At 42.4% G+C, this 21621-nt stretch overlaps 1 protein-coding gene across 2 annotated transcripts in view; it reads right to left on the reverse strand.

Moving 5' to 3' along the window:
• INPP5D (inositol polyphosphate-5-phosphatase D) overlaps positions 1-21621 on the reverse strand; it is a 1064128-nt gene that overhangs the window by 552347 nt on the left and 490160 nt on the right. The window lies entirely within an intron of this gene.

Here is a 21621-nt window from a genome sequence, read left to right on the forward strand (position 1 = left end):
AAAGCACAATTGATGTCAAGTTGTTTTATGTCACCTGAGATTCCTGGTATGTTATATATATGCTCAGCTGTATATGGAGATAGGAGATTTTTTCTTCTAGGACTTAATGCAGCAACATCCCAGATGCTGAGGATTAGCTGAATGCTGAAGCATTTGTGCTGTAATGGTTACTTTTTAGAATATCAAACTGTGCAGTTATCTTAGCCTCCTGCAAAAAATGTCAACAAACGACCAAACAGAATTAATGGGTTTAGCCTACAGGCTGGATGGGAGTGAGGGAGGCGGCATACTGCAAAGCTTTTATTGCAAAGGGCTAAGTAGAATGTTTTACTCCATGGCATACAGCACATTCAGAGATTCATTTTGCATATACAGGGCCACAGGATAAATGAATATAGCATTTTGTACTGCTGATTCTTTGAAAAAAAATCCTAAATATGTTAGAATGTGTAGGCATATGCATTGTTGGCAACTCACTTTCCCTTTGTCTACTGCTATTTAGATGCAGCACACATTAACATTTGCAGTGTAGGGGTTCCCAGTACCACCATGCAGCATTCTGAACCTCATAGATTGTATATCTGTTATTCTTTGGCCATTTAAAGACTCTGCCCGCCCCTACCCATCCTGTTACATTTTTTGCTGAACTCTGGCAGTTTTTATTACTAGAATGCTTTTTATTATAATTGGATTTGTTGCTCTGTCCCTCTGTGGTTTTGTCATGCTCTCACTAGAGAGTGGAAAAAACGCCAAGCTTCTCTTTGGCAAGGGACACACCCACAAAGACTTGACAGAATCACAGAAGGACAGAGCAGAATGCACTGTAGTATGAGCGGTCTTCACACACACACACACACACACACACACACACACACACACACACACGCTCTTGCATCACCCTACATAATTTTCTCCACACGTCCGCGTGTCCACGTCCGCGCGCACACGCGCGCTCGCGCACACACACACACACACACACACACACACACACACACACACACACACACACACACAGACACACACACACACAGTATTGTATTGTACTACCTCCAAGATGTGCAGTAGCAAGGCCTGCTCAAACCCCACCCACTACCAAAAACAGAATGCATGGACTCAATGCAGCCAGGGAATTTTGCAAAAACTTGTCCCATGTTACTATAACACTCAAAAGCTATCAAAAATAGAAATGTTGAGACTTGCAAAAATTACATCTGGGCTCTTTCCAAGATTTTGTGATCTGGCAAAAGTCCTGATTTGTTATCTTTTGTACAGACACTTTGCAAGGGCTTATCTCAACTTACCATCAACTTGGTGGCCGGCTGCCATCAGTTAAACCCTAGAACATTCCTTCCAGAGCAGAACACAGATATGCCACCATATATGCAAACCAGCACTTCCTTCTCAATCCATCATTATTCTTATCAGTCTCCCAGCCTTCCTAGCCCACCGTATGGTACTATGGATAGCTCCCACATATTCAACATCAAACCACACTCATACACAAGAGCACTGGAGCAATTCTTCAAAAGAACGCTTACTGACTGTACTAGCCCTTCTGCCACCTTTAAGTATCAATGGGGATTTTTCTTTTACACATGAGCCTTCCACTGAATTTGATAATTTAATTTCTGATACACAAGTATTTAAGCCCATTACTGATAAGGAAGTTAATTTAATTATTAGCAAGATCAATATGTGTATTTATGATCTACAATTAATGATTAACATAGATCTAAACACCTGTAATTATTTTACTGTACCGTGCCCAACTATCCCAGTATTATATGGCTTACCAAAAGTTCACAAGTCTCCCAACAATCCACCAGTGAGACCTATTGTTTCTGGTAGGGGATGGATAACGGAGCCTCTATCAGTTTACTTACAAAATATATTGAAAATTTATTTGGGGCATGTGCCTAGTTATATTAAAGACACAGTCGATTTTCTGACAAAACTATATGAATGGTGGAGTATTAATACAGTAAAATATTTTACATTTGTCACACTTGATATAGAATCCCTTTTTACTGTTATCCCAAATACTTATGGCATACACCAGATAAGGGAAATCTTGATGGAATATGGTGAATATACTGTGGGGGAGACTGAGACAATTTGTGAACTTTTGGATTTGGTGTTGGAGAATAACATCTTTATTTTCAACAAGCAGAGATACCATCAGTCATCATGTGTAGCGATGGGCACTACAGTAGCGAACATACATGTTAACTTAACTTTAAGTAAATGGGAATCAACTGCTATACATAATAATGATATATATGCTTCAAAAGTACTTTTTTATAAGCGTTTTGTTGATGATTTTTTTTTTATTTGGGGAGGTAGTAAGGATGATTTGGAAAATTTTTATGTACATTTGAACAGGTAAACTGACTTTTTAAAATTTGAGATGAGTAAGTCTGATACTGAAATTCATTTTCTTGATGTTCATATTTTTCTGACTGACAATGGCCTGGATACGTATATATATATATATATATATATATATATATATATATATATATATATATATATATACGAAAGACACCCATACAAATAAATATCTTCACAAAAAAAGCATGCATGCTAAACACATTTTAAAGGTATTACTAGAAGTCAATATATACAAGCCAGTAGGCTCAACACAAAATTGGATTCTTGTGTTAAAGAAATGAACCAAATGACTACTGATTTTTTGGCAAGGGGTTACCAAGAACTGAGTATGGTCAGAAATGATATAATGGGTTTGAGAGATGAACAAACTAAGCCATTCTTTACATCTGGTATTAATAGTAATGTTATACAACAAGAAAGGAATGCTACACAACCTCTTAGATACCTAATGACATATAGTAGGGCAGGTGAGTCTATGGAAAGAATTATTAGGGATAACTGCGATATACTAAAAGCCATACCTGGTCATGAGCAATGGCTCCCCAAAACACCCCTATTCACATATAAGAACTGTGAACATTTGAAACAATGTCTATGTTATAAAGACTTCTCCATAAATAAAAAGGACTATGTCAACTACAATACCAAAGGTACTGTACCATGCTATAATTGTTTATGTTGTATAAGTATATGCTGCTCTAATGAATTTGTATATCCTGTTACCAAGAAAAAAAATCTTGTTTAATTCCATGGCTACCTGTAATACATCTTTTGTTATATATTTGGCCACTTGCACATCATGTCTAGGATTTTATGTAGGAAAGTCACCAAGAAGACCATGTGACAGAATAATAGAACACAAATTGGATATATGTAGGGGTATAGAGACCAATTCCCTAGCAAAACATGTGCAAGAACAAGGTGCCTCCCATCAGTTTATTTTTAGGGTTATTGAATTTTTGCATCCGCACATTAGATGTGGTGACATTATTAACAAAATTGACACAAAAGAGTATGAATGGATAGTTTGTTTAAAAGCTGATATGTACCCAGGCTTAAATAAACAGGTGACTTTAAAACCTATTCTAAAATTTAAACAGAAAATGGTTAACTAAGGGAATTTTATTTTATTTTATTTGGGATCTCTGTTAATGTATAATTGCTGCAATTTTTATTCAACCCCTATGTAATTAATTCTTAATTAGTGTGATAGGATAGGCTGTGTCATATGATTTAACATTTTTAGTATTTAAATGGATACTGATTTTAAAGTTTTTTAAACACTGAAGAAGGACTTGATGTCTGAAAGCTTTGTTATCTGTTATTTGGAATAAACGGTTCACGTTGTGAAGAGAACTTATTACCTTTCCCGTGGCGAATTATTTTGTTGTGATTTTTGTACCGAATTTTTAAAGAACTTTTATAATATGGATTTCCTATCATGGACAGTTGTAAAAATTATTGACTTCAAAAAAGTGAGAGAATATGTAAGTGTGAATTTATATACATTTTCTAGAATAAAAGAAAGCTACTCTGTGCTTCTGTCATGTTCCTCGCCAGACAGTGGAAAAAATGCTGAGCTTCTCTTTGGTGTTTTTTCCACTGTCTAGCTAATTCTCTTTTTACTATGTTTATCGAGGAACATGACAAAACTACAGAGGGACACATATTTTAATTAAAAACTAAAAAGGAATAACATAAAATATTTATTTATTTATTTTATTTTATATTTGTTGACCGGGAAAGTCCGGCTGGATACAGATCCATTTTCAGTGGAGGCCTGGGGAGAAAAGCTCCAAAGCAAAAAGAAAAGCAAAAGTCCTTACATTACAGGCAAGGATTTATAGTAAATGGTTGTAATCATACCATAAACTTACAGAAAGGTCAAAAAACACAAACATTGTACATGCAAGACATAGTCAGTATCTAAAAAGAAACACCTATAACCATCTCATAGTTATATAGTAATGTGCTAAATACGGAGATATAGATATCAAGTAAGAATGACATAATGGTCAATGTGCATGGAATGGACAGCTTCATTTAAATATTTTAAGGGAGCAGGGAAGTTTACCTAAGGTGTTGTTAGGAAATATATATTCAGTAGTGTAAGAGATATATATTCTGTAGTGTAATTTTGTTGGGATGTAATTAATACTATGCAGTAACATGCTATAGAACTTACTATATAGTATTCTGCCAGGTTGGCAACAGGAACTAACCTGGGGAGTAGCATGGGCACTGCCAGTTATCTATGTAGTGGGTTTTCAAGAGATGTTTAAATTGACTGGTAGATACAGTGGAGGTTATATGGCTTGGTAAGGAGTTCCAGGTTCTAGCAATGGTGCAGGTGCACAGAGATTTCCAGGTGTCATTTCTATGTTTGATCCTCTGTATGAGATTCTGGCAACTGGATCTTAAAGTTTTTGTGGGAATGTGGGGCTAAATTATTCCCTGGAGGGCAGAGGTGTTTTCAGGAAGATAATAGAGTTTGTGTTCTGTTGAAAGTTGGTTGAGTAGAAGTAGATGAGGCAGCTCAAGCCAGTTGAGTTGATTCAAGGCAAGACAGTGGTGAGATCTGTACGAGGCTTCCGCTGCAAATTTGGCAATCTTGTTGTAACAAGACTCCATTTTCTTTAGGTCTGTTTGGTGTAGATTTGTTAGGACAGGGGAGGCGTAGAGAAGGATGGGCAAGTGATGAGTCCTCGCTATGGTTGCTTTGGTATGCTTGGTCATATATTGCTTATTCCTATAGAGGAGTCCTAGTTTTTTATTTACCTTCTTGATGGTTTGGGCTATGTGGGCATCAAATTTTAGGTTATTGTCTATTTCAACACCTAATAGTTTTGTGTGAGTAGTGGGGGTGATTTGGATGTTATCCTTAGAGTTAATGGTGAAATCATTGTTTAGGGGAGGGGATCAACCACTGCTAAAAAACAGTAATTTTGTTTTTTTTTTTTGGTATTAAGAATTAGTTTGATGTTAGTGAACCAGGTTTCAGCTAGAGTAAAGTTGTTCTGGGTCAAGGTTTGTAGCTCTTTTAAGGTGGGAGTGGCACAAATAAGGGTTGTGTCATCTGCATTTTGTACTACAGAGGCACTGACTGAGGAAGAGGAGATTTGGTTGGTAAATAGCTAGAAGAGCATTGGGCCTAGGATAGACCCTTGTGGCACTCCTATGCATACTGGGAGTAGAGGGGACAATTGGTCTTGCCAAAAACAGCTTGTTGTCATTCTTATAAGTAGCTTGTGAACAGATGTATGGAGGAGGAGCATAAGTTTAGGAGTGACAGAATTTTGAGAAGAAAGCTGTGGTTTACCATGTCAAAAGCTTTTGACAGGTCTAAGAATATGGAAGATACAAATAGTCCCTTATTTCTATAGTTATTGACTGTATTGGAGAAAGATAATAGTGCTGTGGTGGTGCTATGGGAGGGTCTAAAGCAGTGCTGGGTTTTGGAAAGTAAATTATTTTGAAGGAGATACTGGAGTAGTTGGGAATGCACAACTCTTTCTAATATTTTGGATAAAGGTGATAGGATTGCTATAGGTTGATAGTTGCTGAGTTCTAAGGAGTTACCTCCTTTGTGTAGAGGATCAATGTGTGATGTTTTCCACAAGGTGCGAACCCTACATTCTGCAATTGATCTATTTGTGAGTATGGACACTGGGTAAGCTATTGCCTGTGCTGCTACTTGTAGTAAATATGCAGGTAGATTATCAGCTATTAGTGTGGGAGGTTTAAGTTTGTTTAGACGTGTAGAAATTACTTTGGTGGGTACTGGTTGTAGGGAAAGTTACAGGTGTTGTTGTTCAGGTTTGTATTTGGGGGTGGAGGGGGGTTTACTGTTGTGGGGCTATTAGTTCTATTTTGAGCCTTAACAAGGGTTTGAACTGTTTTGGTAAAGAATTTGTTGAATTGAGTGGGAATGTTGCTGTGGTCATTTGGTAGCACGGGGGTTGGGGTGGAGGCCTTTCCTGGGTGCATTATACTGTTTATTGTGGCCCAGAATTTTCTTGGGTTATGGGTATGTTTTTCTTGCATGGTTTTATAGTAGTTAATGTTATCATGTTTAACATGTCTCTTTGCCTTGTTGTGCAGTTCAGTGTAGATTTGCTTTGTATTAGAAGTTTTGGTTTTTTGAAACTGGATCCAGGCTTTGTACCTTTATTTCATGGTAGTTTTAGTATCTTTGATTGGCCATGTGGTGTAATTTGTTTTTACTCTTATTGTACGGGTGGGAGCATGAATGTTTAGGATATCTAAGAATGTAGAGTTGAAGTATTGTACGACTTCATCTAGAGGTAGTAGTTTTAGGGGGTTCCAATTGCTACTTTTTAGTGCATTAATGAAGTTGGTGGGTACAAAGTTCTTTTTATTGCGGATGACTCTGAGGATGGGTTGGCTGAAGTTATGTAGTCTAGTCCTAATTAAGTAGGTTGGTTGGTGGTCACTTATACTATTGGGCAGACATACAGATTGTTGTGCTAGAGTTGGGTTAGATAACAGAATCCAATCTAGGATGGATTCGTGTTTGGAAGTTTTGTCGGTTCTGGCTAGGGTGGATATTATTTGGGTGAATCCAAGCAGGTTGATGTGGGTAGTTGGGTGCTGGTTGGAGCAGTTAATCCAGTCAATATTAAAGTCACCTAGTAGTATGGTTTTGTGTGGTAAGGAGATAGAGATCCAACTTAGCAGGCTCTCCATGATAGGGATGTTATTACCTGGTGGGATATAGCCCCCTGCAATAATTATATTTTTATTGTCATTAAGTTTTAGTTTAGCAATGATTAGTTCTATGCCTTTAACTTCTTGGGTGTTGTAATCTATTTGTTCTAAGGTGAGGTGACTTTGAAATAGTATTGCAATGCCACCTCCTTTCTTTTCTTGCCTATCTTTCCATATAATACTATAGCCTGGAGGTGTAATTGCATTATTATGGTGTTGTGGTTTAAGCCAGGTTTCAGTTAATACTGCTATATCAGGTTGATATAGTGGTAGTAGGGCATGAAGGTCTTGTATTTTGTTAGTTATACTCCTTGAATTTATGTTAAGAAACAGGAGTGATGAAGTTGGCCTGTGGTAGAGGGGGTTTTGTTGAGTAGGGTTGGTATTAGTGGTTGTAGTGGGGCCTGGATTGGGGTGTATATTGCCACATCGGGTGAGTAGGAGAAGGTAAAGATAGAATTTAAATAGTTTATAAACTATTTTAGCTTGTCTAGCAGAGTAGTAGGGGTTGGGTTTGATTGTTAGTTTATATTGTAAGTAAGAGAAGGGTTGGTGGGGTTGAGGTCACTGTGTGAGATAGGGAAGTTTCTAAGTTTTAAGTTAGTGGGTATAGCTTAAGTTTGCCATTGGGGTGGGTTAACTATTTGGAGCTGAGTGTGGTAGGAGGAGAGGAGGGAGAGTAGGATAAGAATGAAGAGTGGTAGTAAGTGGAATATCACCTTAGGTAGTTGGGATAGTTGTGAGGAGTACAGCTTATCTTGATTGAGATAGACTGTGGTGTGAACTTGTCTGATATTTATGAGTATGTGTGTAATGTGTGATAATAAGGTGGAGGTGAGAAGGGTGTGGTGGAGTGTGTTTTTATGGGAATGGTATGTGTGGTGTAATAGGTTAATTGGCAGTTTGGGAGTGCGTGATTGGGTGTGGTCTGTAAGTATAAATGTAATTGATGTGGGAGTGGGTGAGAATGGAGGTAGGGTAGGGGAGTGAAGTGAGCCCAAGCGTAGCAAGAGTAAACGTAGAGAGGCACTACCTTGTTCAGAAAAATGGCAGAGAGAAAAAAACTATCAGTAAGAGCAGAGTAGCTGGCTATGGTGAGAGATTGGGAGTCGTTATATGCAGCAGAGAAAGTAAGTCAGTTAGTCAAAAATAAGGACTCTTACAAGGAGTAGTTAGAGTGAGCTGAATCAGGGAAGCTTGCTATATCAGAGCAGCAGACCATCAGAAGTGAAATGGGGTTTGGAGAGATTGACAGGAGTAGTTCAAGCTAAATAAGTAGGGTAAAAATTCCTGGCAGTGTCCCAAGTGCTAACAGTGCATACCAAGCCCAGGGAAGAGTAAGATAGAGGGAGGGAAAAAGAGGAAAAGTAGACAGTACACTGTGAAGAGATGGGTCAGAATAAAGCTAGGTTGGGGCTGCTGGTGTTTTAACCTTCTTGTCTAGCTCATAGTGACTAGCGCAAACTATTTGATTTGCACACTATCTTTAGGATCGCTACATTTTTAATAGAAAAGTGCTGCATTTGAAACAGCAGCCTTATTTGTTACAGTTAGACACTAATTCACATACTTAGGTGGTTTCTTTTGATTCTAGCTGGCTGTAGAGTCGGTGCTCAAAAACTGGGGTAACACCTTAAGTCCACACTCAAGTTTGAAACAGTCGCCAGTAGAAACCTGCAGGGTGGTTCTGCTAGGGGCTAAAAGACAAGAGAATGGGAATTAGGTCAGAAGCAACATTAGTTAAAAAAAAGAGTCAAACAAAGCACAATAGTGACTGTAATCCCTTAATTATGCTAGAATAGTAAAGTTCATTGAAACGCTTATACAGGGCAGAGACTACAATATGTCAGGAGCTATCCAGAGTCTGGCTAACATTTATTTATGCTAAAAGCTCTACAGACAAAAATGCTTCTACAGAGCAAAATAGTTCAACATTGCAGAGTGTTCTGTGTTAACTATTTGATTGTTATGTAACTATGAGCGTTATAGGTGGTTTAGGCAGGGAGATTTAGATGCTAGCTGATACAATTTGTATATCAGTGCAGAGTTCTAAATAGGTGGGAAAAAAAGCCCAGAGTACATGAACTTTGTATGTGCATTGATTCGGCGCTAATCCCTTAGCACTACAGCAATTTCATTCACTCGCAATTACAATAAGCCCTAAAGTACTAGTACAATGTAAAAGCATTGAAATGCTGCTTAACCCTTAGCACTATAACAAGTTTAGTCACTCACAATTACAATAACACAATAGCGTCTAGTTCAATTAGCAGGGAAGCACAGGAACATGAGAAAAAGTCAGGAATAATTAGGCTGATCAACAGCTTATGATTCTATATTCATTTAGCAGGAGTAACCAAGGAAAATGCACAGCCTTACTAAATAACAAGCTGTTAGAATGCTATGTACTTTAACATATGGATATACAGTTGCATAATGGCTTTAGGCTCAAGGCAGTATCACTAGAAAGCACCACGTGCAAAAGCTTTTTCTTTTAAACACTCAAATAACAGCATGTGCAATTAGCATGTAAGGTTGTGATAATCTTGATAATCTTTTGCAACAGCAATAAGATAGCATGTGCTAGCATAGGTAGTAGCAAGCATAATTTACAAGCCATAACATCATATAAAACAGTTTGCTTGATAGAACAGTAGCAAGTAGTACTTACAGAAGTTGCACAAAACACCCGTAGAGCAAGGAGGATGCTCAGCAGTTGGAAGAGGAGTGGGAATTTTATAAATGGCGCCTTCAATTGTAGGCACCTATGAAACCTTGGGGCAGGAAATGAGATGCAGGGGGAGGGGTTTAGGCATAGAGGAGCGGGTCTACCCACTTGTTCAGAGAAATGGCAGAGAGAGAGAAAAACTATCAGTAAGAGCAAAGTAGCTGGCTATAGTGAGAGATCGGGAGTTGTTACATGCAGCAGAAAAAGTGGGTCAGTTAGACAGTCAAAAATAAGGACTCTTACAAGGAGTAGTTAGAGTGAGCTGAATCAGGGAAGCTTGCTATAGCAGAGCAGCAGACCATCAAGAGTGAAATGGGGCTTTGGAGAGAGTGACAGGGGTAGTTCAAGCTAAATAAGTAGGTTAGAAATTCCTGGCAGTGTCCCAAGTGCTAACAGTGCATACCAAGCCCAGGGAAGAGTAAGATGGAGAGAAAAAGAGGAAAAGTGGGCAGTACACTGTGAAGAGATGGGTCAGGAAAAAGCTAGGTTGGGCTGCTGGTGTCTTAACCTCCTTGTCTAGCTCATAGTGACTAGCACAAACTATTTGATTTGCACACTATCTTTAGGATTGTTAAACCTTTATTAGAAAAGTGCTGCGTTTGAAACAGAAGCCTTATTAGACACTAATTCACATACTTAGGTGGTTTCTTTTGATTCTAGGTGGCTGTAGAGTCGGCACTCAAAAACTGGGGTAACAGTTTAAGTCCACACTCAAGTTTGATAACAATGGCCAATAGAAACCCACAGGGTGGTTCTGCTAGGGGTTGGATGGTTTCTTTTGATTCTAGGTGGCTATAGAGTCAGCGCTCAAAAACTGGGGTAACAGCTTAGGTCCACACTCAAGTTTGATAACAGTGGAAAGTACAAACCTGCAGGGTGATTCCGCTAGGAGTTAGGTGGTTTCCTTTGATTCTAGGTGGCTATAGAGTCAGCGCTCAAAAACTGGGGTAACAGCTTAGGTCCACACTTAAGTTTGACAACAGTGGCCAGTAAAAACTGACAGGGTGGTTCCACTCGGGGTTAGGTGATTTCTTTTGATTCTAGGTGGTTGTAGAGTTGGCACTCAAAAACTGGGGTAACAGCTTAGGTCCACACTCAAATTTGATAACGCTGGCCAGTAGAAACCTGCAGGGTGGTTCCAAAAGGGGTTAGGTGGTTTCTTTTGATTTTAGGTGGCTGTAGAGTCGGCGCTCAAAAACTGGCTTAACAGCTTAGGTCCACACTCAAGTTTGATAACTGTGGCCAGTAAAAACCCACAGGGTGGTTTCGCTAGGGGTTAGGTGGTTTCTTTTGATTCTAGGTGGCTGTAGAGTCTGCGCTCATAAACTGGATTAACAGCTTAGGTCTGCACTCAGGTTTGATAACAGTGGCCAATAGAAACCCGCAGGGTAGTTCTGCTAGAGGTTAGGTGGTTTCTTTTGATTCTATGTGGCTGTAGAGTTGTCGCTAAAAAACTGGGGTAACAGCTTAGGGCAACACTCAAGTTTGAAAACAGGGGCCAGTAGAAACCAGCAGTGTGGTTCCACTAGGAGGTGGTTTATTTTGATTCCAGGTGACTGCAGGGTTGGTGCTCAAAAACTGGGGTAACAGCTTAGGTCCACACTCAAGTGTGATAACAGTGGCCAATAAAAACCCGCAGGGTGATTCCACTAGGGGTTAGGTGGTTTCTTTTGATTTTAAGTGGCTATAGAGTCGGTGGTCAAAAACTGGATTAACAGCTTAGGTCCACACTCAGGGTTGATATCAGTGGCCAATAGAAACCCGCAGGATGGTTCTGCTGGGGTTTAGGTGGTTTCTTTTGATTCTAGGTGGCTGTAGAGTTGGCGCTCAAAAACTGGGGTAACAGCTTAGGTCCACACTCAAGTATGATAACAGTGGCCAGTAGAAACCCACAGGGTGGTTCCGCTAGGAGTTAGGTGGTTTCTTTTGAGTCTATGCGGCTGTAGAGTCGGCGCTCAAAAATTGGAGTAACAGCATATGTCCACACTCAAGTTTGATAACAGTGGCCCATAGAAACCCGCAGGGTGGTTCTGCTAGGGGTTAGATGGTTTCTTTTGATTCTAGGTGGTTGTAGAGTTGGCACTCAAAAACTGGGGTAACAGCTTAGGGCAACACTCAAGTTTGAAAACAGTGGCCAGTAGAAACCAGCAGTGTGGATCCGCTAGGTGGTGGTTTATTTTGATTACAGATGACTGTAGGGTTGGTGCTCCAAAACTGAGGTAACAGCTTAGGTCCACACTCAAGTTTGATAACAGTGGCCTGTAGAAACCCGCAGGGTGGTTCCACTAGGGGTTAGGTGGTTTCTTTTTATTCTATGTGGCTGTAGAGTCAGCGCTCAAATCCTGGGTTAACAGCTTATGTCCACACTCAAGTTTGATAACAGTGGACAGTTGAAAACTGCAGAGTGGTTCTGCTAGGGGTTAGGAGGTTTCTTTTAAGTCTAGGTGGCTGTAGAGTTGGAGCTCAAAAACTGCAGTAACAGCTTAGGTCCACACTCAAGTTTGATAACAGTGGCCAGTAGAAACCCACAGGGTGGTTCCACTAGGGGTTAGGTGGTTTCTTTTGTTTCTAGCTGACTGTAGAGTTGGTGCTCAAAAACTGGGGCAACAGCTTAGGTCTACAATCAAGTTTGATAACAGTGGCCATTAGAAAACAGCAGGGTGGTTCCACAAGGGGATAGGTGATTTTTTTTTTATTCTTGTTGGCTGTAGAGTTGGGGCTCAAAAACTGGGGTAACAGCTTAGATCCATACTGAAGTTTGATAACAATGGCCAGTAGAAACACGCAGGTTGGTTCCGCTAAAGGTTAGGTGGTTTCTTTTGATTCTAGGTGGCTGTAGATTTGGCACTCAAAAACTGGGGTAACAGCTTAAGTCCACACTCAAGATTGATAACAGTGGCCAGTAGAAACCCGCAGGGTGGTTCCGCTAGGGGTTAGGTGGTTTCTTTTAAATCTAGGTGGCTGTAGAGTTGGTGGTCAAAACTGGGGCAACAGCTTAAGTCTACACTAAAGTTTGATAACAGTGGCCAATAAAAACCCACAGGATGGTTCTGCTAGGAGTAGATGGTTCCTTTTGATTCTAGGTGGCTGTAGAGTTGGCACTCAAAAACTGGGGTAACAGCTTAGGTCCACACTCAAGTGTGATAACAGTGGCCAGTAGAAACCCACATGGTGGTTCGCAGGGGTTAGGTGGTTTCTTTTGATTATAGGTGGCTGTAGAGTTGGCTCGCAAAAACTGGGGTAACAGCTTAGCTCCACACTCAAGTTTGATAACAGTGGCCAGTAGAAACCTGGAGGGTGGTTCCACCAGGCGTTAGGTGGTTTCTTTTGATTCTAGGTGGCTGTAAATTCAGCGCTCAGAAAATGGGCTAACAGCTCAAGTCCACACTCAAATTTGATAACAGTGGCCAGTAGAAACCTGCAGGGTGTCTTTGCTAGGGGATATGTGGTTTCATTTGATTCTAGGTGACTGGAGAGTCGGCTCTCAAAAACTGGGGTAACAGCTTAGTTCCATACTCCAGTTTGATAACAGTGGCCAGTAGAAACCTGCAGAGTGGTTCTGCTAGGGGTTAGGTGGTTTCTTTTGATTCGAGATGGCTGTAGAGTCGGTGCTTAAAAACCTGGGGTAACAGCTTAGGTCCACTCACAAGTTTTATTACAATGGCCAGTAGAAACCTGCTGGGTGGTTCTGCTAGGGGTTAGGTGGTTTCTTTTGATTCGAGATGGCTGTAGAGTCGGTGCTTAAAAACCTGGGGTAACAGCTTAGGTCCACTCACAAGTTTTATTACAATGGCCAGTAGAAACCTGCTGGGTGGTTCTGCTAGGGGTTAGGTGGTTTCCTTTGATTCTAGGTGGCTGTAGAGTTGGTGCTCAAAAACTGGGGTAACTGTTTAGGTCCACACTCAAATGTGATAACAGTGGCCAGTAGAAACCCCATGGTGGTTCCACTAGGGGTTAGGTGGTTTGTTTTAATTTTAAGTGGCTGGAGAGACGGCGCTCAAAAACTGGGGTAACAGCTTAGATCCACAAGCAAGTTTGATAACAGTGGCCAGTAGAAACCTGCAGGGTGATTCTGGTTGGGGTTAGGTGTTTTTTTTTTTTTATTCTAGGTAACTGTAGAGTCGGTACTGAAAAACTGGGGTAACAGCTTTGGTCCACACACAAGTTTGATAACAGTGACCATTAGAAACCGGCAGGGGGAGTACCGCTAGGGGTTAGGTGGTTTCTTTTGATTCTAGGTGACTGTAGAGTCGGCGCTCAAAAACTGGGCTAACAGCTTAGGTCCACAATCAAGTTTGATAATAGTGGCCAGTAGAAAACCGCAGGGTGGTTCTGCTAGGGGTTAGGTGGTTTATTTTCATTCTTGGTGGCTGTAGAGTCGGTGCTCAAAAACTGGGGTAACAGCTTAGGCCCAGACTCATGTTTGATAACAGTGGCCAGTAGAAACCCGCATGGTGGTTCCGCTATGGTTAGGTGGTTTGTTTTGATTCTAGGTGGCTGTAGAGTCGGCGCTCAAAAACTGGGGTAACAGCTTAGGTCCACACTCAAGTTTAATAACAGTGGCCAGTAGAAACCCGCAGAGTGGTCCCACTAGGGGTTAGGTGGTATCTTTTGATTCTAGGTGACTGTAGAGTTGGAGCTCAAAAACTGGGATAACAGCTTAGGTCCACACTCAAGTTTGATAACAGTGTCCAGTAGAAACCCGCATGGTGGTTCTCAGGGGTTAGGTGGTTTCTTTTGATTATAGGTGACTGCAGAGTCGGCACTCAAAAACTGGGGTAACAGCTTAGGTCCACACTGAAGTTTGATAACAGTGGCCAGTAGAAACCCGGAGGGTGGTTCCACTAGGCGTTAGGTGGTTTCTTTTGATTCTAGGTGGCTATAAATTAGGAGCTCAGAATGTGGGGTAACAGCTTAAGTCCACACTCAAATTTGATACAGTGGCCAGTAGAAACCTGCAGGGTGGCTTTGCTAGGGGTTATGTGGTTTCTTTTGATTCTATGTCATAAACTGGGGCAACAGCTTAGGTCCATACTCCAGTTTGATAACAGTGGCCAGTAGAAACCCGCAGAGTGGTTCTGCTAGGGGTTAGGTGGTTTATTTTGATTCGAGGTGGCTGTAGAGTTGGCGCTCAAAAACTGGGGTAACAGCTTAGGTCCACACTCAAATTGTAATATAGTGGGCAGTAGAAACCTGCTGCATGGTTCTGCTAGGGGTTAGGTGGTTTCCTTTAATTCTGGATGGCTGTAGAGTTGACGCTCAAAAACTGGGGTAGCTGTTTAGGTCCACACTCAAGTGTGATAAGAGTGGCCAGTAGAAACCCGCATGGTGGTTCACTAGGGGTTAGGTGGTTTCTTTTGATTCTAGGTTGCTGTAGAGTCGGCGCTCAAAAACTGGGGTAACTGTTTAGGTCCACACGCAAGTGTGATAACAGTGGCCAGTAGAAACCTGCAGGGTAGTTCCGCTAGGGGTTAGGTGTTTTTTTTTTTTATTCTAGGTGACTGTAGAGTTGGTGTTGAAAAACTGGGGTAACAGCTTAGGTCCACACTTAAGTTTGACAACACTGGCCAGGAGAAACCCACAAGGTGGTTCGGCTAAGGGTTAGGTGGTTTATTTTGATTCTATGTGACTGTAGAGTCGACGCTCAAAAACTGGGGTAACAGCTTAGGTCCACACTCAAGTTTGATAACAGTGGCCAGTAGAAAACTTCAGGGTGGTTCTGCTAGGGGTTATGTGGTTTCTTTTGATTCTAGGTGGTTGTAGAGTCAGCACTCAAAAACTGGGGAACAGCTTAGATCCACACTCAAGTTTGATAACAGTGGCCAGTAGAAAAACCTACAGGGTGGTTCCTCTAATGGTTAGGTGGTTTCTTTTGATTCTAGGTGGCTGTAGAGTGGGTGCTCAAAAACTGGGGTAACAGTTTATGTCCACACTCAAGTTTGATAACAGTGGCCAGTAGAAACCCACAGGGGAGATCTGCTAGGGGTTAGATGGTATCTTTTGATTCTAGGAGGCTGTAGAGTCGGCGCTCAAGAACTGGGGTAACAGCTTAAGTCCACAATCAAGTTTGATAACAGTGGCCAGTAGAAACCCGCAGGGTTGTTCCGCTAGGGGTTAGATGGTTTCTTTTGATTCTAGATGACTGTAGAGTCGGCACTCAAAAACTGTGGTAAGAGCTTAAGTCCACACTCAGGTTTGATAACAGTGGCTAGTAGAAACGCAGGGTGGTTCCGCTAGGGATAAGGTGGTTTCTTTTGATTCTAGATGGCTGTAGAGTCAGCGCTCAAAACCTGGGGTAACAACTTAGATGGACACTCAAGTTTGATAACAGTGGCCAGTAGAAACCCGCAGGGTGGTCCCGATAGGGGTTAGTTGGTTTCTTTTGATTCTAGGTGGCTGTAGACTTGGCACTCAAAAACTGGGTTAACAGCTTAGGTCCACATTCAAGTTTGATAACAGTGGCCAGTAGAAACCCGCAGGGTGGTTCTGCTAGGGGTTAGGTGGTTTCTTTTGATTCTAGGTGACTGTAGAGTCGGCGCTCAAAAACTGAGGTAACAGCTTAGGTCCACACTCAAGTTTGATAACAGTGGCCAGTAGAAACCTGCAGGGTGGTTCCACTAGGGGTTAGGTGGGTTTATTTGATTCTAGGTGATTGTAGAATCGGCACTCAAAAACTGGGTAACAGCTTAGGTCCACACTGAAGTTTGATAACAGTGGCCAGTAGAAACCCACAGGGTGGTCCCACTAGGCGTTAGGTGGTTTCTTTTGATTCTAGGTGGATGTAGAGTCGGCATCAAAAACTGGGTCAACATCTTAGGTCCACACTAAAGTTTAATAACAGTGGCCTGTAATAACCCACAGGGTGGTTCTGCTAGGAGGAAGTGGTTTCTTTTGATTTTAGGTGGTTGTAGAGTTGGCGCTCAAAAACTGGGGTAACAGCATAGGTGCACACTCAAGTGTGATAACAGTGGCCAGTAGAACCCCACATGGTGGTTCGCAGGGGTTAGGTGGTTTCTTTTGATTATAGGTGGCTGTAGAGACGGCGCTCAAAAACTGGGGTAACAGCTTAGGTCCACACTGAAGTTTGATAAAAGTGGCCAGTAGAAACCTGCAGGGTGGCTTAACTAGGGGTTATGTGGTTTCTTTTGATTCTATGTGACTGTAGAGTCGGCACTCAAAAACTGGGCTAACAGCTTAGGTCCATACTCCAGTTTGATAACAGTGGCCAGTAGAAACCCGGAAAGTGGTTCCACTAGGGGTTAGGTGGTTTCTTTTGATTCAAGGTGCCTGTAGAGTCAGCACTCAAAAACTGGGGTAACAGCTTAGGTCCACACTCAAGTTGTATTACACTGGCCAGTAGAAACCAGCTGGGTGGTTCTGCTAGGGGTTAGGTGGTTTCCTTTGATTCTAGGTGGCTGTAGAGTTGACACTCCAAAACTGGGTTAACTGTTTAGGTCCATGCTCAAGTGTGATAACAGTGGCCAGTAGAAACCCACATGGTGGTTCCGCTAGGGGTTAGGTGGTTTGTTTTGATTCTAGGTGGCTGTAAAGTCGGCGCTCAAAAACTGGGGTAACAGCTTAGGTCCACACTCGAGTTTGATAACAGTGGCCAGTAGAAACCTGCAGGGTAGTTTTGCTAGGGGTTAGGTGTTTTTTTGGATTCTAAGTGACTGTAGATTTGGTGCTGAAAAACTGGGGTAACAGCTTAGGTCCACAGTTAAGTTTGACAACACTGGCCAGTAGAAACCCACAAGTTGGTTCCGCTAAGGGTTATGTGGTTTCTTTTGATTCTATGTGACTGCAGAGTCGGTGCTCAAAAACTTGGGTAACAGCTTAGGTCCACACTCATGATAACAGCGGCCAGTAGAAAACCGCAGGGTGCTTACGCTAGGGGCTAGGTGGTTTCTTTTGATTCTAGGAGACTGTAGAGTTGGTGCTCAAAAACTGGGGTAACAGCTTAGGTCCACAATCAGGTTTGATAACAGCGGCCAGTAGAAACCTGCAGGGTTGTTCTGCTAGGGGTTAGATGGTTTCTTTTGATTCTAGGTGGCTGTAGAGCCGGCACTCAAAAACTGGGGTAAAAGCTTAGGTCCGCACTCAGGTTTGATAACAGTGGCCAGTAAAAACCCACAGGGTGGTTCCACTAGGGGTTAGATGGTTTATTTTGATTCTAGGTGGTTGTAGAGGTGGCACTCAGAATTTGGGGTAACAGCTTAGGTCCACACTCAAGTTTGCTAACAGTGGGCAGTAGAAATCCACAGGGTGGTTTCGCTAGGGATTTGCTGGTTTCGTTTGATTCTAGTTGGCTATAGAGTCAGCGCTCAAAAACTGGGATAACAACTTAGGTCCACACTCAAGTTTGATAACAGTGGCTAGTAGAAACCCGCAGGGTGGTTCCGCTAGGGGTTAGATGGTTTCTTTTGATTCTAGGTGGCTGTAGAGTCAGAGCTCAAAACCTGGGGTAACAACTTAGGTGCACACTCAAGTTTGATAACAGTAGCCAGTAGAAACCTGCAGGGTGGTCCCGCTAGGGGTTAGGTGTTTTCTTTTGATCTAGGTGGCTGTACAGTTGGCGCTCAAAAACTGGGTTAACAGCTTAGGTCCACACTTAAGTTTGATAACAGTGGCCAGTAGAAACCCACAGGGGGGTTCTGCTAGGGGTTAGGTGGTTTATTTTGATTCTAGGTGGTTGTAGAGTCGGCGCTCAAAAACTGGGGTAACAGCTTAGGTCCACATTGAAGTTTGATAACAATGGTCAGTAGAATCCTGCAGGGTGGTTCCGCTAGGGCTTAGGTGGTTTGTTTTGATTCTAGGTGGCTGTAAATTCGGCGCTCAAAAACTGGGGTAACAGCTTAGGTCCACACTCGAGTCTGATAACAATGGCCAGTAGAAACCTGCAGGGTAGTTCCGCTAGGGCTTAGGTGTTTTTTTTGGATTCTAGGTGACTGTAGATTTGATGCTGAAAAACTGGGGTAACAGCTTAGGTCCACACTTAAGTTTGACAGCACTGGCCAGTAGAAACCCACAAGTTGGTTCCTCTAAGGGTTAGGTGGTTTCTTTTGATTCTATGTTACTGCAGAGTCAGTGCTCAAAAACTGGGGTAACAGCTTAGGTCCACACTCAAGTTTGATAACAGCGGCCAGTAGAAAACCGCAGAGGGGTTCCGCTAGGGGTTAGGTGGTTTCTTTTGATTTTAGGTGGTTGTAGAGTCGGCGTTCAAAAACTGGGGAACAGCTTAGGTCCACACTCAAGTTTGATAACAGTGGCTAGTAGAAACCCAAAGGGTGGTTCCCCTAGTGGTTAATTGGCTGTAGAATTGGTGCTCAAAAACTGGGGTAACAGTTTATGTCCACACTCAAGTTTGATAACAGTGGCCAATAGAAACCCATAGGGTGGTTCTGCTAGGGGTTAGATGGTTTCTTTTGATTCTAGGAGACTGTGTAGTTGGCACTCAAAAACTGGGGTAACAGCTTAGGTCCACAATCAGGTTTGATAACAGCGGCCAGTAGAAACCCGCAAGGTTGTTCTGCTAGGGGTTAGATGGTTTCTTTTGATTCTAGGTGGCTGTAGAGCCAGCACTCAAAAACTGGGGTAAAAGCTTAGGTCCGCACTCAGGTTTGATATCAGTGGCCAGTAAAAACCCACAGGGTGGTTCCGCTAGGGGTTAGATGGTTTATTTTGATTCTAGGTGGTTGTAGAGGTGGCACTCAGAATTTGGGGTAACAGCTTAGGTCCTCACTCAAGTTTGATAACAGTAGCCAGTAGAAACCCACAGAGTGGTCCCGCTAGGGGTTAGGTGTTTTCTTTTGATCTAGATGGCTGTAGAGTTGGCGCTCAAAAACTGGGTTAACAGCTTAGGTCCACACTTAAGTTTGATAACAGTGGCCAGTAGAAACCCACAGGGGGGTTCTGCTAGGGATTAGGTGGTTTCTTTTGATTCTAGGAGGCTGTAGCGTCAGTGCTCAAAACCTGGGGTAACACCTTAGGTTCACACTGAAGTCTGATAACAGTGGCCAGTAGAACCCCACAGGGTGGTTTTGCCAGCGGTTAGGTGGTTTCTTTTGATTCTAGTTGGCTGTAGAGTCAGCACTCAAAAACTCTGGTAACAGCTTAGGTCCACACTCAAGTTTGATAACACTGGCCAGTAGAAACCCACAAGTTGGTTCCGCTAAGGGTTAGGTGGTTTCTTTTGATTCTATGTGACTGCAGAGTCGGTGCTCAAAAACTGGGGTAACAGCTTAGGTCCACACTCAAGTTTGATAACAGTGGCCAGTAGAAAATCGCAGGGTGGTTCCGCTAGGGGTTAGGTGGTTTCTTTTGATTCTAGGTGGTTGTAGAGTCGGCGCTCAAAAACTGGGGAACAGCTTAGGTCCACACTCAAGTTTGATAACAGTGGCTAGTAGAAACCCAAAGGGTGGTTCTGCTAGTGGTTAGGTGGCTGTAGAATCGGTGCTCAAAAACTGGGGTAACAGTTTATGTCCACACTCAAGTTTGATAACAGTGGCCAATAGAAACCCACAGGGTGGTTCTGCTAGGGGTTAGATGGTTTATTTTGATTCTAGGAGACTGTAGAGTTGGCGCTCAAAAACTGGGGTAACAGCTTAGGTCCACAATCAGGTATGATAACAGCAGCCAGTAGAATCCTGCAGGGTTGTTCCTCTAGGGGTTAGATGGTTTCTTTTGATTCTAGGTGGCTGTAGAGTCGGCACTCAAAAACTGGGGTAAAAGCTTAGGTCCGCACTCAAGTTTGATAACAGTGGCTAGTAAAAACCCACAGGGTGGTTCCGCTAGGGGTTAGATGGTTTATTTTGATTCTAGGGGGTTGTAGAGTTGGCACTCAAAATTTGGGATAACAGCTTAGGTCCACACTCAAGTTTGATAACAGTGGGCAGTAGAAATCCACAGGGTGGTTTCGCTAGGGGTTAGGTGGTTTCTTTTGATTCTAGTTGGCTATAGAGTCGGCGCTCAAAAACTGGGATAACAACATAAGTCCACACTCAAGTTTGATAACAGTCATTAGTAGAAACCCGCAGGGTAGTTCCGCTAGGGATTAGATGATTTCTTTTGATTCTAGGTAGCTGTAGAGTCAGAGCTCAAAACCTGGGGTAACAACTTAGGAGCACACTCAAGTTTGATAACAGTAGCCAGTAGAAACCTGCAGGGTGGTCCCGCTAGGGGTTAGGTGTTTTCTTTTGATCTAGGTGGCTGTAGAGTTGGCGCTCAAAAACTGGGTTAACAGCTTAGGTCCACACTTATGTTTGATAACAGTGGCCAGTAGAAACCCGCAGGGGGTTCTGCTAGTGGTTAGGTGGTTTATTTTGATTCTAGGTGACTGTAGAGTTGGCGCTCAAAAACTGGGACAACAGCTTAGGTCCACACTCAAGTTTGATAACAGTGGCCAGTAGAAACCCGCAGGGTGGTCCCGCTAGGGATTAGGTGGTTTTTTTTTGATTCTAGGAGGCTGTAGCATCAATGCTCAAAACCAGGGGTAACAGCTTAGGTCCACACTGAAGTCTGATAACAGTGGCCAGTAGAAACCCGCCGGGTGGTTTTACCAGGGGTTAGGTGGTTTCTTTTGATTCTAGGTAGCTGTAGAGTCGGCGCTCAAAAACTTTGGTAACAGCTTAGGTCCACACTCAAGTTTGATAACAGTGGCCAGTAGAAACCTGCAGGGTGGTTCCGCTAGTGGTTAGGTGGTTTCTTGTGATTCTAGGTGACTGTAGAATCGGCACTCAAAAACTGGGGTAACAGCTTAGGTCCACACTCAGGTTGGA

This window comes from Protopterus annectens, chromosome 4.part1 (assembly GCF_019279795.1).
Source record: "Protopterus annectens isolate FY-2018-M chromosome 4.part1, PAN1.0, whole genome shotgun sequence".
NCBI classification, from domain to species: domain Eukaryota; kingdom Metazoa; phylum Chordata; order Ceratodontiformes; family Protopteridae; genus Protopterus; species Protopterus annectens.